Genomic DNA, 16,385 nt, shown 5'->3' with positions numbered 1-16,385 from the left:
TTTGTTGTCTTATTACCGCCCTGGTGGATTTCAAGGTGCTTTATCCTGTCCATCCTGCAGCAACTGCCTTAGTACACTGGGGAAGGGGTACCGCTAACTAAATTTAAACTTTGTGGCGTTCCCAGCCTGGTTTTGTTAGTAGAGCCTGACAGCATTTATCCTGCCTTCTGTCAGAACTGAGTGCTGTAAAGACACGGGTTGACCCAATAAGTCACTGGGACCTGGGTAGATTAGTAATATAAACAAAGCGGTCCCAGATACTAGAGCAATTAGACCAAAATTAAATAATATCTCAACTAAATTCAAAAAGGATATCACAGCATTGTTTTTAATCACAACGTGTACAAAGATATTCAATAAAAACACTGTTCATAAAATACATCAATATTTGATCATAAACGATGCCCCTAACAGGATGGAGAGGGAAGGGTGGTGATTGGATGGTGAAGGAACTGTACAAATAACAAAACAGTGGTCACTACGACCTCAATGAAAAATTGCTGATAATTAATTAACACAGGCTAAGGATCATAATTCATAAATCAATCAAACAAACTCATGCCTATCAAAGCAAAATCACAAATAATAAATGGGGAGGAAGGCTGAGGATGGAAAAAGTGTCGACGTTTCAACCCAGATTGATGCAGGCATGGAGTAGGGCCTTGCTAGAGGGTCTTCATCAGGACAGGAAAACAGGAGGGGCAATAAATCTTATCAATGAAGCACAGTCATATGGTAGGTAAGGAATCCACCGCATGGGTCCGGATCCTGAAATGGAAAGTTGAGCCGCTAGCCCAGAATGAAGGGAAGGGGGTGCTGAGTCACTATCTTCAATTGTGAAACTGCGGAGTAGAGAGATCCAGTTTCTGAAAAAACTGAATCCCGGAACTTTCACGGGGGTCTGGTGTGTGATGGACCAATTCGCAAAGGTCAATTTGAAAACGGCCACCCAGAAGGGTCCAATTTCTGTGGAAGGGGGTTATAAAGTTTTCACGGGTATCTGTTATGGGTGCTGCAAGTTCATAGCGGTCGCTATCTATGATTGGGAAACGGCCGCATAAGTCGGTCCAATTTCTGAAAAAGTAATCTCAGTGCTTTCGCGGGGGTCTGTCTAATCCAAGATCCCAATCTTGCTTCCATGTTGTGTATATCATGAAGATACATATACAAGTCAGTTTTTTGCCACTGTAATTTCTTCTCTAGCCTCTTTTGACCACTAATATCCCTGTTTGTTATTAAAATAGGTAAATAACATTGCCATTTATAATGCCAATAACTCCAACTTTGTAGGGTGCGGTACTACACATGGCCAAAACAGGTCCCATGGGACCTATATGATACTGCACCCGGCAACATGGCTAGGTAAAAAACAATGCCATTTATAATTCCAATAACTCCAACTTTGCAGGGTCCAGTACTTTATGTGTCCAAAACAGGTCCCATGGGACCTATATCGGCAACATATGGTACTGCACCCTGCAACCCTGCAACATGGCTAGGTAAAACACACTGGCATTTATAATGCCAATAACTCCAACCAATGCGAGACCGATTACATTTCCAATGCAATATGTCTCGCATTTGTTTTTAAAGTTAGAGCTGTTGGCATTGGAAATTACGTTTTTTACTCTTGCTTTTTTATACCATTGGCAATAGTCCTATGAAAATAGAATAACTCTACTGCAAATAAAAAAACTAAAGTGAAAAAACATTGTTATTTTCAACACCAACAGCTCTAACTATAACAAATGCAAGACCCATTAGATTGAAAATGCTTGTTTTATCTTGTTGTAGCTGCTAGTTAATGTTTAAAGATAGCACTGAAAGTGGTCTAGGTGTTGAGGCATTCCTTTGTACATATGGCATCTGAGGCTAACAAAAGGTTGCTTTTTGGCATCAAGTGGAACAAGCATTTACAATGCTATGGTCTCGGCATTGTTAAAGTTAGAGCTATTGGCATTGCTCATGACATTATTTTTATTTATGTTGTTGTTTTTAAAACATAAATAAATGGCATTGTCATTTACAATGCCAATAGCTTAATCTCCTGCAAATGCGAGACCTATTGCATTTGCACCCACACAGAGCCACATACACACAGAGCCACACACACACAGAGCCACAAACACACGCACACAGAGCCACACAGAGAGCCACACACACACACACAGAGAGCCCCACCACACACACAGAGCCCCCCCCACACACAGAGCCCCCCCCCCACACACACAGCCCCCCCCACACACACAGAGCCCCCCACACACACAGAGCCCCCACACACACAGAGCCCCCCACACACACACACAGAGCCCCACACACACAGCCCCCCACACAGACTCCCACACACACACAGAGCCCCCCCACACACACAGAGCCCCCCACACACACACACACACAGAGCCCCCCACACACACAGACACAGAGAGCCCCACACACAGACACAGAGAGCCCCAGACACAGACACAGAGAGCCCCCCACACACACACAGAGCCCCCCCCACACACACACAGAGCCCCCTCACACACACACAAAGCCCCCCCCACACACACACAGAGCCCCACACACACACAGAGCCCCCCCCACTCACACACAGCCCCACACACACACACAGAGCCCCACACACAGAGAGCGCCGAAACACACACACACAGAGCCCCCCACACACAGAGAGCCTCACACACACACAGCCCCCCCCCACACAGAGACCCCCCCACACACACACACACACAGAGCCCCCCCCACACACACAGAGCCCCCCCACACACACACACACAGAGCCCCCCCCACACACACAGAGAGCCACACACACAGAGACACACACACAGAGCCCCACACACACACACACACAGAGCCCCCCACACACACACCCAGCCCCCCCCCACACACACAGAGCCCCACACACACACACACACACACAGAGCCCCCCCACACACAGAGAGCCTCACACACACACACACACACAGAGCCCCCCACACACACACACAGAGCCCCCTGAGGAAAATTGAATTTTGTCCTGTCATGTGTCCCTACGTGTTCCCCATCGTATGTTATATGTGCATGATCGATATGCATATTTACCCCCTTGCCCGAATAAAGACGCAATTATAGTTGTGTCCAACGTTAGTATGCCAGTTATCCAGTCCTCCTGAAAGCAACGTGAATTAGGCTTCTAGGCCTATGTTGCCAACGTCTTTACATTGTGCACGTTAATTCATCGAGTTGTCCCCGTTTCTAGGCCTCACAGGGCCCGGACACCAGATTCAAGCTCAAGTCTCCTGAACCCACTCCGAGGAGCGATGCAGCCCCTCCCGCATCCCTGACCCTTCACTTACTTCCTGCCAAGCAGCGCGGTGCCCGGCCTGGCCTGCCTGCCTGTCTGCCAAGAATATGTTATGCCTCTAGTTATCAGTTCAGCTCCCCGGCTTCACATTCCTAGCTAACGAACCACATAAACATCTTCATCTATAAGTCTAGTCTTCCTGTCTCCATGCAAGAGAATTACTGAATTAGTATCCATAGAAGATTCATAGCACACGCAATACATGTAGAATATATGCATGCACCAGCCTTAGTGACAAGTAGCCTTTGCCCTGATGACTTTTAGATTCAAGCAACATGTACTCCAAACACAAGATATCAGATATGCTATAGGTACATGTCGTCCTGACATCCCAGACTTTAGTCTCCTCTTCTAGTGCCAGAAGTCAGAGCCCCCAGCTCTCCCCAGTTACACGTCATGGCCTGTTTGCGCGCACCAGTAGGTTAAAGGTTCCAGCTGCCCAGGTAGGCCCCTCCATGTATCCACCCATTTATGACACTTCTGTGACGTTTACATCACATGTCTCCGTGCACGCCCTGTGCACGCCTTCTTGTTACGCCCATGTGTTCTTATCTTCCGTTTGTCACTTGTTACGCCTACTGTATTCAATGCAATTATACTGTTTTACTATATATACTGTATGATGTTAATATGATATGCGCAACTTCCCCTTTTCCTTGTGTCTGTCCCTTCCTGAACCTTTGCAGGTGATGGAACCCGATGGTCCATTGGCTCGAGCCATCTGATTAAAGCCCATACGACTCAGATACCACGGATTCTGCCTCTTATTTATTGAGCTATCCTTTTCAGTTAATGCATAGAAAAATAGTACCGGTAATTAATTATTTATTTACCACATAAATGGCGCCCGAACAGTGACGAGCCCCTTCCCCACGCGCCGGCGATGTAACGCAGGCCCCCTGACCCTTCTACAGCCGTGACGGAACCCTACTGTGCATGTGCAGATATTTCTGCTTCAAGTCTCCCTCAGGCCCACGGAGGAGACGGAGACTGCGGTCCGGCATCCAGACGAGGCAGTGAGGAAGGCGGATCGTCCCGACCAGAGCCCAAGCCGAGAGAGCAAGGTCCGAGGTATCCGGAGGCCCACCTGTTTCCGAAGCCCGAGGCGCATGCGTAGTGCGTAGCAGTAACCAGACGTCGTAGCTGTCCAGTCCAGTCCGAGGCCTTCAGTTTTACTTCCCGGTGAGTACCGTTGCTGGGACGTATCTAGACGGGTTCATTAATTTGTGCCCGGTCCGACGGGTTTGGGTACACAGATCCGGTCCGACGTGTTCACCTAGGTGGATACGGTATGACGTGTCTCTTTAGGAGACCGGTATGTTCTGTACTGTTTTAGCAGTGCATCCAGTAATTCTAGTAAGTCTGTTCTCGAGAAATTCAAGTATTATGTTTCCAATGTATCAGGTAGTATTCTGTTCGAACTGTTATTAATGTGTTTTTGATGTCGTGGTATGAATGATTGTTTTGCTATTCATTACTGTGTTCATTGTGTATTGTGTTCAAGTTCAAGTACGGTTCAAATATGCCTTTGTTTTCGAAGTTACGTCAGATAAAAACCAGAAAAGGGTTACTCGAAGAATCAGTTCCTGTCCCTCCCAGGGACAGTCCTGGACATTTCATGTATCATAAGCATGGCTTAGATGCCATACTGTATCTAGACTTATGGGTGGACTACACCAAGGATCTTGAAGAGAAATATAGATGGCCTGTTTCAGGAACATGGGATGCCGAGTGCATCATGAGAGTAGAAGAAGCATTATGGAAAAAGAAAGCCAGACAATCCCAGAAAGATGCCATAGAATTGTGGCGTATAGAATCGCATAAATGAACAGAAAAGGAATTCAGAAAAGCAGAACTAAGTAGAGAATCCTCCGAAAAAGCCCAAGAAAGGGAATTACTAGAAGAAGGTGAACGAGTTAGAGCAGAACAATCAGACAGACAAAGAAATGCCCTTATTAAAGGTATGTATCCCCTTCTCGCCGAGGGTTTGCCTAAAGCGACCCCGGAAACACTCTGTAATTTACCGCCACCATTGGTCCCGACTAAGCTACGTCATAAACCGACCGCAGCCGAAATTTTCCTTTCCTCCTATTTAGACGACACTGTCCCAGAATATGCTAACACGAACCCTACTCCGCCAGTTCAGGTTCAACCTCCTATTAATAATGTAATTACTGTGCCTCCAGCCGTTGGTCCCGGGAATCCTGTCCATGTGCCAGTATCCCAGGACCAACCCACATTACGTACACCTACTTTACCAGTCACGTTACCAGCAGCCGCACATTCAGTATTAACTGACGATTCCAGTTCAGGAGGAGCAGGGGGAGGTATTCCTATCACCCCGCCTCAAACAAAGCGACTGACACTGAGAGACGTAGCATTACAGCGTACGCCAAAAGTGACTACGTACGAAGCCCTCAAAAAGTATCTTAATGAGTGTGGATCTGATTGTAGATATGACCCAGTGCCAGGCGAAGATCACATGATAATATATTCCATACGTTTACGATGAGTTGCAAGCTTCTTGGTTACCATATCAAATATGGAAAAACATCTAGACAGAATATATCACTTTATCCGAACTGGGGAGAAACCAGAAAGTATTCACGAAGCTATGGCACACCGAAAAGTCGAGATTCAAGGCATGATTTTACAATTTTTTCTAAATTGTTTAATAAGAGAACAGGATTATCCTGATAAAAACAAAGAAGATATGAAAGTCCTGACAAGATGGAGTGACAATATAGCTGAAGGAAAACACAGGACACAAAATTGTATAGAAACCATGTACAGAAAGATTCGTAAAGAAATTACAAGCATACACGAAAAGGAGGAAGCAAAGAGAGTAGCAGAGAAAGAGAATGACTCTTCAGACGAAGATATAGACAACGAGAATCCCACCAGAATAGCGTATGTAGGTAGGACGAGACCTTCTGATAGACACACACGCCCAGATTACAAGAAAGCTTTTCCTCCTCCCGTACCAGAACAGTGTTCTCTTGAACAAGTATTCCAGGCTACCGATAAAGTTCTGAAATTACGAATAGGTTACAGTGAGCTTAGTACCATGCATGAACAAGAACTAGCCCGATCAGCAGTTCGATGGACTAGTGATTCTACCACGTATTCAGACGAAGTAGTGGCTCAAATGTTTCTGAAACTGCCCCCAGGCGAGCAGCGACTGGTGGGTATGTACATGATCCAGCACCTCATTACACTGTACGAGGATCAGCATTCTGATCCAGGTCCCTTATATAATGTACTGAACGAGTTACTACTAAACCGATGGAAAGGTCTAGGTACCGATTTAATTAGTGTCATTTTAGAACAACGCCACAAATACAGAACGTTCCTGACTCCGCATTTTGTTTCTGTTTCACCCCCATTCTACATAGACAGACAGAATCCGTTGCGAGAAGTACATCCAGTTAAGGGAACGGGGGGTAATCTCGAACGAGTATTTGTTTACACCCCTATAACGAAAATAGAACTACTAGAAATGAAAAAGTTAGTGCCCTGTCACGATAAAGATCCAGCAGGGTTCCACCGAGAATTAAAAGACATGCTCCGTATGGGAGAATACACGTATCCCGATATCATCAAAATGTTAAAGGTCCTGTTGCCTGCGGGCATATATGAAAAACTCAAAGAAAAAGAATGGGAGGTGGGAGAGAAAAAGATTGACTGGACCGCGTTAGAGAACGAAGATAATACACGAGTCCCAGGTACTGGTCTTGGGGATAAAGCCAAAGAGTTGCCCGAATTGTTAATACAAGTCTTGCCAAGATTACTAGCCACGAAAAAGGAAGATTGGGATGCCATCTCAGCCTGTAAACAGAAACAAGACGAAGACACTAGTGATTTTTATTCCAGATTTGAGAAATGTTTCATTATTAATAGCGGTCTGAAAACAAGTAGTGAGTCGTATCCACATCTTTTTGTTACCAAACTAGTTGAGAATTCTTTACCGCAAGTTAAAAATCGAGTATTGAAAGTCGAGAGTACATGGCAAGCTAATACCCCGTCCCAAATGCTACAGATGTTACAGTATCACCAGAACCGAATTAGGGAAGAGCAAGAACACGAAAGGAGACGTATGAAAGACACGAAAATGAAAGTACTAGTTGCACAGTCTGTTCCACCAGATAGTCAGAAGAGGGGTACGAATCAGACTACTCATTCTGCAGCTCCCGTTAAAGGGACATGCAATTACTGTAAACAGCCAGGTCATTATATAAACGAATGTGCAGTTCTGAAACATAATATAGCTACAGGTAAGACGAAAGAGAGACCGCGTCCTCCTAGACAGGAACATGTTTCGCAAAATTCGCAGCAACCACCGCAGAACGCACAACAGACAGTTACAGTACCGCAGCCTATAGCTGCCACACAACACGTTACACAGCAGATGTACCAGTACGCACAGTCAGATTATCCAGAATATCAGCAGTATTCATGAAACAGCCTAGAGAGGGAGGTTGGCTTGCCTCTCATCGAGATTCCTGTAGATCAAGAGGGTCCCTATGTACACAGTCAAGTATTAGGGAAAGACAGAAAGTTTCTGATTGATACAGGGGCAAGTAAGACTACCATCAGTCATGACGAGGTTCCAGGGGCTCCACTCTCAGGCTCAAGAAATGTTTCCCTGGGATTTTCAGGAAAGCCTATTGTTAATGAAATATCGAAACCAGTTTCCCTAGAAGTTGGTCCATTGTCCCGAACTACAGACTTGTTGCTTACGAAATCCTGTCCTGAAAATTTACTGGGTATTAAAACATTGAAAGAGTTAGGTGCCGTAATATGCTGCTCTCCGGAAGGAGTGAGATTGTTTTTACGAGATTTTAAAGGTCATTTTGTGTTACGTGATTTTGATCCAAGATTATTGAATATACCACGGCATTTATGGGCGCAAGGTCCAACTGATGTAGGTTGTATGCATATTACACCATATCGTGTCACTCTGAAACCAGGTGTTGTATTACCACGAATCCGACAGTACAAGTTACCCCCTGAGGCTGTAGCAGCCTTATCGAAAATAATTGACGAGCTCATCGCTCAAGGAGTAGTTGTAGAAACTGACTCCAATGTATGTAATTCTCCTATCATTCCGATTCTTAAACGTACTGATCCAAATGCACCTCCAGTTTATCGATTGGTGATTGACCTTCGAGAACTTAATAAATGTATCATACCCCAGTACCCAGTCGTTCCAGATATCTCTTCCCTATTGACTGCCATTGATTCTGAAGCTACGTTCTTTACTGTTATTGATCTCAAGAACGCATTCTTTAGTGTCCCCATTCATCCAGACAGCCAGTTTCTTTTCGGATTCTGTTTAAATGGAAGAAGCTATAAATTCACACGAGCACCTCAAGGTTTCACAGAAAGTCCTAGTATTTACAGTCAAGCACTTAAAAGACAACTAGACAGTATTCACATGCCAACTGACACTGCCCTGCTCCAGTATGTCGATGATCTATGGATCACAGCCCGTACAGAACGTGACTGCGAACGTGCGTCACTGACAGTCTTGTATTTCCTGGCAGACATGGGGCACAAGGTGTCCCCTTCCAAACTGCAATTCTGTGTCCAGCAAGTGGTATACCTTGGACACTTACTGTCCAAGAGGGGTAGACAGTTGACACCAGACCGTATCCAGTTAATAGCACATCTTCCACAGCCCAAGACACAGAAGGAGGTACGAGCTTTCATCGGCCTCACTTCTTACTGCAGACAATGGATTCCTCAGTACGCATATCTAGCCAAACCACTGATACGGTTAACGACACAGGAGGCAGCCACATCGACTGTCCTCCCTTGGACCCAGGAACATACACTTGTTTTCAATGAGTTAAAGAAAGCTTTATGTAATGCGCCTGTATTAGCGACACCAAACTACAGTAAGCCTTTTACACTTTTTGTCACTGAACGTGATGGTACAGCATTATCTGTTCTCACGCAAGATCAAGCAGGACAACACAAGCCTTGTGCTTATTTTTCTAGCACATTAGATCCAGTAGCCCAGGCTCTGCCTGCGTGCCTTAAGTCAGTTGCAGCCACAGCTCTAGCTATCAGACAAAGTGATTCCATAGTGTTAGGACACTCACTGACAGTACAAGTTCCACACTCCGTGGAAGTTCTTTTAAACCGAACACAGACTCAGCACTTGACAATTGCACGTTTAACAGGATATGAACTGACACTGTTTCAGCCACACATAGAAATCAGACGCTGCAACATATTAAATCCTGCTACACTGTTACCCTCGATTACATCAAATCCTGCCACACATGACTGTGTGGAAGTTATTAACACCATGACAAAGCCAAGACAAGACTTGACGGATATTGCATTACCTGATCCAGACCTGACACTTTACGTGGATGGTTCATGTATGAGAACAAGTACAGGAGAACTAGTAGCCGCGTATGCAGTGACTACTGAAACTGAAGTTATAGAAACACATCGTATTGACACCTTGTCTGCTCAAGCAGCAGAGCTCATCGCTCTGACCCAAGCCTGCATACGAGCCAAGAACCTGAAAGTAAACATATATACAGATTCGCGTTATGCATTCGGAGTCGTTCACGACTTTGGAGTACTCTGGCAAGAAAGAGGTTTCATGACCTCTCATGGAGCCAAGATTCAGCATGGCCCCCTCATTCAAGCTCTGTTAGAAGCAATACATTTACCGAAAGCCATTGCCATTATGAAGTGCAAAGCACATACGAAAGCCACTGACACCATTTCCCAGGGTAACGATCTAGCAGATCGAACAGCCAAGCTTACAGCTCAGACTCCAGTCATTCCAGTTAACATGACAAAGACAGATGTTCCAGATCAGACGACTTGTATGACAGTTAAGGACCCTACACAAGACGTACTAGACATACAGTCACATGCTACCCCAGACGAAATCAAGAAATGGTCTGAACAAGGAGGGGTCCAGACAGATCAGGGATGGTTGACGAAGGGAAAAGCCACATGGTTTCTCCCCGACTGTATGGTTCAAGTCATTATTAATACAGCACACAGTCCAGCACACTTAGGAGAAAAAGCCATGTTAGACAGCATCCAGAACCTTTGGTTTAACAAGCATTTACGAGCAGCAGCCAAGCAGAAAGTGCGTACCTGCATGATCTGTTGTCAGTTTAATCCAGGAAAAGGTGTTCCGGTGGAACAAGGTGGATTCCATCCTCCTGACCACCCTTTTGAAGTCCTCCAGATGGATTATATTCAGATGGATCGATGTCGAGGTTTCAAGTATGTCCTCGTAGTTGTATGCGCTTTGTCCAGATGGACCGAAGCTTATCCAGTTCCAGATTACACTGCCGCGACCACTGCCAGGCAGTTGGTTCGTGAGTTTTTCCCACGCTATGGTTAGCCCAGGGTCGTGTATTCAGACAACGGTCAGCCATTCTCATCCGAACTCATGAAACAAGTATCTCTTCTGTTAGGGTACCAGTGGAAGTTCCACTGTGTGCGACATCCCGAGGCAGCTGGCCTCGTCGAGAGACATAATCAAACTCTGAAAATCCGCATTGCAAAAGTTTGCGCAGAGAAAGGCGTCGATTGGATGGTAGCCCTGCCAGTCGCCCTTTTTTACATGAGAATGGTCGCTCACTCCCGTTCAGGTCTGTCCCCTTTCGAGGTTGTATTCGGTCGTCCCCCGAACATGTGGGGTACACCTATGCCACGTAAAATTACCGATGTTGACAGTAATATGCTGACAGATTACCTAGCTTCCTTGATGTCTGCACTACTCTCTTGTCGTTCACAGGTCGCGGCTGCCTTTCCAGACAACACCCAAGTGAAACCGCACGAGGTCATTCCAGGCGACCTCGTTCTTGTAAGGAATTTCGATCGTTCAAGCCCTCTGGAGCCCCGCTGGAAGGAGCCGAAACTTGTTCTGATGACCACAAGGACCGCCGTAAAGCTAGAAGGAAGAAAAGGGTGGCTTCACTCCAGCCACATCAAGCGTTTTCATGGACTCCGTCCAAAGACTTTTTTCAAGGACTGCCCCGATACTGACTCTAAACTCCCCCTGTTAGAGAAAACTCCGCAGCAGGAGTATAAAATGAAATTGAGGTCTAGCAAGTCAGACAGTTTAATTGTTTAAGTCCCTCTCGGGTGAAGCGGTTAGACAGGTTCCTGACATGTATGAGATAGACCCCCATAGTGAGAGAGTTAGACGAAACTCCAAGAAAATACGTTATTGTAAGAATCTGCGCAGCAGATGTATTATTACGTTATTGTTTATGTTATTTCTGAGTCTTACGATCACATGTATAAGTTATGTTTTACATGTATTTTTTCCTCCCCTTGATTCGCATGTACATCTTTCCTCTAATGATACAGTAGAGCACACTTTTAGTGAACTACCCCCTCACGAGTTATCTTACCGACTTGCAATGCGCAACAATACTTTTATACGAATGTTACACTATTCACACCAGACTAGCAATGCCACTAATTGTTGGGTGTGTGGTCGACTCCCCCCTTTCCAGACACCGAAGGGAGTTCTGCCACTTTTTCCCTATCCGTTCTCACACAATGGTTCGTGTGGAGCATGGTTTACGTTAACATCATCCTCAGACGATAAGTCCCTTTTGAATAGAACATGTTTCCCAGACAAGGAAGGTCTTTCCCATAGGACAGGGTTAGATCTAGAAAATGAAGTATATGATCTAGGTAATTTCTCCTCGAATTTCATGATTTTGAATGTTCAGTCCGAGACTACTCCAGACTTGCCTGCTATAACAGTTTTACCAGTGAAAGGCGAGTTATGTGTCAGAAGAAATGGTTCAGTACATCTAGGACACAGTGATTGTACTACTGTGGTCGAGTATAGTGACAGTGGGAAATCTACTTTCAAAGCCTCACGTCATTCGTATTTTGTGTGTGGTCAGACCGCATATGTACGTCTGCCCCTAGATTGGGATGGAACATGTTACATTGCCTTCCTACTGCCACCAGTTTTTCTAGCCCCATCCGATTATCACAGAAATACACATCTAGTACACGTCAGACATAGAAGGGAGATTGAGTCCCCAATTGTCGATCAAACTGAAACTGCATTAGAACAGTATACAGACTTCAATAAAGGTTTCTTTTTCTTCATAGGACCTATCCAGAATAGTAAGCTAATACGTAGGTTAACCAGAACCCTTGAAGCAGTAGTGAATGAGACTACTTCCGCTCTAGGTAACTTAACAGAGGAGCAATCTGCTATGAGATTTGTCGTTCTTCAGAACCGCCTTGTTCTTGACGTCATACTGGCCGATAGGGGCGGAGCTTGTAGAGTCATCGGATCTAGTTGTTGCGTTTTCATTCCTAATAACGCACCGTCTGTATATTCAGCTATAACTAGACTTCATAAAATAGCCCATCAGCTACACCAGAATCCAGGCACCTGGACATGGTCCGGTTGGCTCTGGAGTATAATATCTGTCTGGGGATGGAAAGTACTGTCATTCCTGGGAATAGTAGTAATGATCATATTCAGTTGTTGTCTCTGTTTACAATGTGGCCCTGCGATTTGTGGCTTGTGCGCTACCTCTTGTATTCCAAGTCCAAAGTCCCATTCCCAGAAGATTAAAGACGAGCAAATGATGCTCTATGAACAGATAGATGGTCTTATGAATATTGATGTTTCCTGAAGGAAACGTAGGGAACAAGGAGGGAATGAGGAAAATTGAATTTTGTCCTGTCATGTGTCCCTACGTGTTCCCCATCGTATGTTATATGTGCATGATCGATATGCATATTTACCCCCTTGCCCGAATAAAGACGCAATTATAGTTGTGTCCAACGTTAGTATGCCAGTTATCCAGTCCTCCTGAAAGCAACGTGAATTAGGCTTCTAGGCCTATGTTGCCAACGTCTTTACATTGTGCACGTTAATTCATCGAGTTGTCCCCGTTTCTAGGCCTCACAGGGCCCGGACACCAGATTCAAGCTCAAGTCTCCTGAACCCACTCCGAGGAGCGATGCAGCCCCTCCCGCATCCCTGACCCTTCACTTACTTCCTGCCAAGCAGCGCGGTGCCCGGCCTGGCCTGCCTGCGTGTCTGCCAAGAATATGTTATGCCTCTAGTTATCAGTTCAGCTCCCCGGCTTCACATTCCTAGCTAACGAACCACATAAACATCTTCATCTATAAGTCTAGTCTTCCTGTCTCCATGCAAGAGAATTACTGAATTAGTATCCATAGAAGATTCATAGCACACGCAATACATGTAGAATATATGCATGCACCAGCCTTAGTGACAAGTAGCCTTTGCCCTGATGACTTTTAGATTCAAGCAACATGTACTCCAAACACAAGATATCAGATATGCTATAGGTACATGTCGTCCTGACATCCCAGACTTTAGTCTCCTCTTCTAGTGCCAGAAGTCAGAGCCCCCAGCTCTCCCCAGTTACACGTCATGGCCCGTTTGCGCGCACCAGTAGGTTAAAGGTTCCAGCTGCCCAGGTAGCCCCCTCCATGTATCCACCCATTTATGACACTTCTGTGACGTTTACATCACATGTCTCCGTGCACGCCCTGTGCACGCCTTCTTGTTACGCCCATGTGTTCTTATCTTCCGTTTGTCACTTGTTACGCCTACTGTATTCAATGCAATTATACTGTTTTACTATATATACTGTATGATGTTAATATGATATGCGCGACTTCCCCTTTTCCTTGTGTCTGTCCCTTCCTGAACCTTTGCAGGTGATGGAACCCGATGGTCCATTGGCTCGAGCCATCTGATTAAAGCCCATACGACTCAGATACCACGGATTCTGCCTCTTATTTATTGAGCTATCCTTTTCAGTTAATGCATAGAAAAATAGTACCGGTAATTAATTATTTATTTACCACACCCCCCACACACACACATAGCCCCCCCCACACACACACAGAGCCCCCCCCACACACACACAGACATAGCCCCCCCACACACACACAGAGAGCCACACACACACACACAGACACACACACACACACAGAGACACACACACAGGGAACAGAGGCCAGAAAAAAACGATCACACGAGGGAACAGAGGCCAGAAAAACCGATCACAACGAGGGAACAGGGGCCAGAAAAAACTATCACAACGAGGGAACAGGATGCAGGAAAGCAAGCAGAACGAGGGAACAGGGCAGAGAAAGCAAGCAGAACGAGGGAACAGGGGGCAGGAAAGCAAGCAGAACGAGGGAACAGGGGGCAGGAAAGCATGCAGAACGAGGGAACAGGGGGCAGGAGGCAGGAAAGCATGCAGAACGAGGGAACAGGGGGCAGGAAAGCAAGCAGAACGAGGGAACAGGGGGCAGGAAAGCAAGCAGAACGAGGGAACAGGGGGCAGGAAAGCAAGCAGAACGAGGGAACAGTGGCAGGAAAGCAAGCAGAACGAGGGAACAGGGGGCAGGAAAGCAAGCAGAACGAGGGAACAGGGGGCAGGAAAGCAAGCAGAACGAGGTATAATTCTAATAATACACGTCCCTCGCAACGTCTACCTTCTCTGTTGACAAATGTCCCTAGCCCTTTACCAAGGTGGCAGACAGGTCGCGCCACTGTGCTTGGTTTCTTTTTGAAAAACGCACGGGGCCACTAAGAACTTTGAAATAACAGCGGCTTCATCCCCGAGACAGGGGGCCGGCGGGGGGTTCGATAACGGCTGAGGGGAGCGGGGCGGTGACAGCGAGGCAGGTGCCGGGGGAGCGCCACCTTACCAGAGCCGCCGGTCAGCTGGTCCCCGCGAGTGGGCGGGCAGCAGGCGGAGAGAGGCTGCGGGGTGCCGGTCGAGCTCAGGGCGGAGGGGCAAGGATGTTCCAGCGGCTCGGCCTTTCCCAGGATGCTCGGTGATGCCGCGGCCGACGTGTTTGCTGCCACCGCTGTGACGCAACAGCGGGCCCGCCTCTGTACTGTAGCCGGGGCTCTGCGGCACGCTCCCCGCGGCGGCGGCCGCTGCTGACGCGGACGGGGCTTGAGCGCGAGCCCGGCTCAGAACCGAGCGCGAGCCGGGTTCAGAACAGAGCGCGAGCCGGGTTCAGAACAGATCGCGAGCCGGGCTCAGAACCCCGGTCGAGCCGGGTTCAGAACAGAGCGCGAGCCGGGTTCAGAACAGAGCGCGCGCTGGGCTCTGAACCGCGCTCGAGCCGGGTTCAGAACCTAGCGCGGATGCTCAATCAACCCACAGGTTTTAGATAGCAGCAAAGAGGCCATAAATTAACACACCTATGTAAAGTCAGAATTATACCAGAAGAGTCTACCGTATCGCTATGGATACTCATACTATGCGAAAAAGTGCCACCAATATGCGATGCCCGACATTTTACCAGACTTTGAAAGCCCCATCCTTTTCAGATTGGGGGGCGTGTTTTTCTTTAGAGAAAGAAACGAAAAAAACACGCCCCTCAATCCGAAAAGGAAGGGGCTTACAGCGAAAAGAGATCGTCACAGAGACCTCTTCTCCAATGGCTGGCCGCCGTTTAGGAGGCCAGCCAATGGAGAAGAGGGGCGGGTTTAAGCCTCGCTACTCTGAGACATAAGATCTTGCAAGCTAGACTGTGCATGCGCAGCCTACGGTAGCCAAGACCTAAAAACAAATGTGCCGTAAACCAGTCGATGAGCATTGATAGTCTGTGTATCAATCAGATGAGGAATCTTGTAAACAGGGCTCTGACTAGGATGTTTTAGCGTCATGGCCTAATAATTCGACGATGAAGGCCAGGCTCATCAGGAGATCTATAACCAGCAGTTGTCAGCTGAACCAAAACATACTAGGCCCCTGTAAGTCTTCATAATCAGGTTCAACCCTGGTCCTCACTAAAGGTCAGGCATGTTTTTTATGTGCAAACTAAGCTTGCTACAACTCTTATAAGCACTTGATTATTCAAAGAGATGCACTCTTGTTGACATTTATCAATGGGTTCATGGTGCAGGGGTCCTAATGGACACACTACCTACTCAGAAGAAACTAGCAATGCGTTCTCCAGGGCTCAAAAGATTTGTTGGGAAGTCTCTCTACTCCCGGAATTAATGAGGTTTTCATAAT

General features: G+C 46.6%; 1 protein-coding gene across 1 annotated transcript in view; it reads right to left on the bottom strand.

The window, feature by feature from the left end:
- VPS50 (VPS50 subunit of EARP/GARPII complex) overlaps positions 1 to 16,385 on the bottom strand; it is an 821,620-nt gene that overhangs the window by 29,964 nt on the left and 775,271 nt on the right. The window lies entirely within an intron of this gene.

This window comes from Lissotriton helveticus, chromosome 10, assembly GCF_964261635.1.
Source record: "Lissotriton helveticus chromosome 10, aLisHel1.1, whole genome shotgun sequence".
Taxonomy (NCBI): Eukaryota; Metazoa; Chordata; class Amphibia; order Caudata; family Salamandridae; genus Lissotriton; species Lissotriton helveticus.
This window is presented reverse-complemented; position numbering and strand designations above follow the sequence as displayed.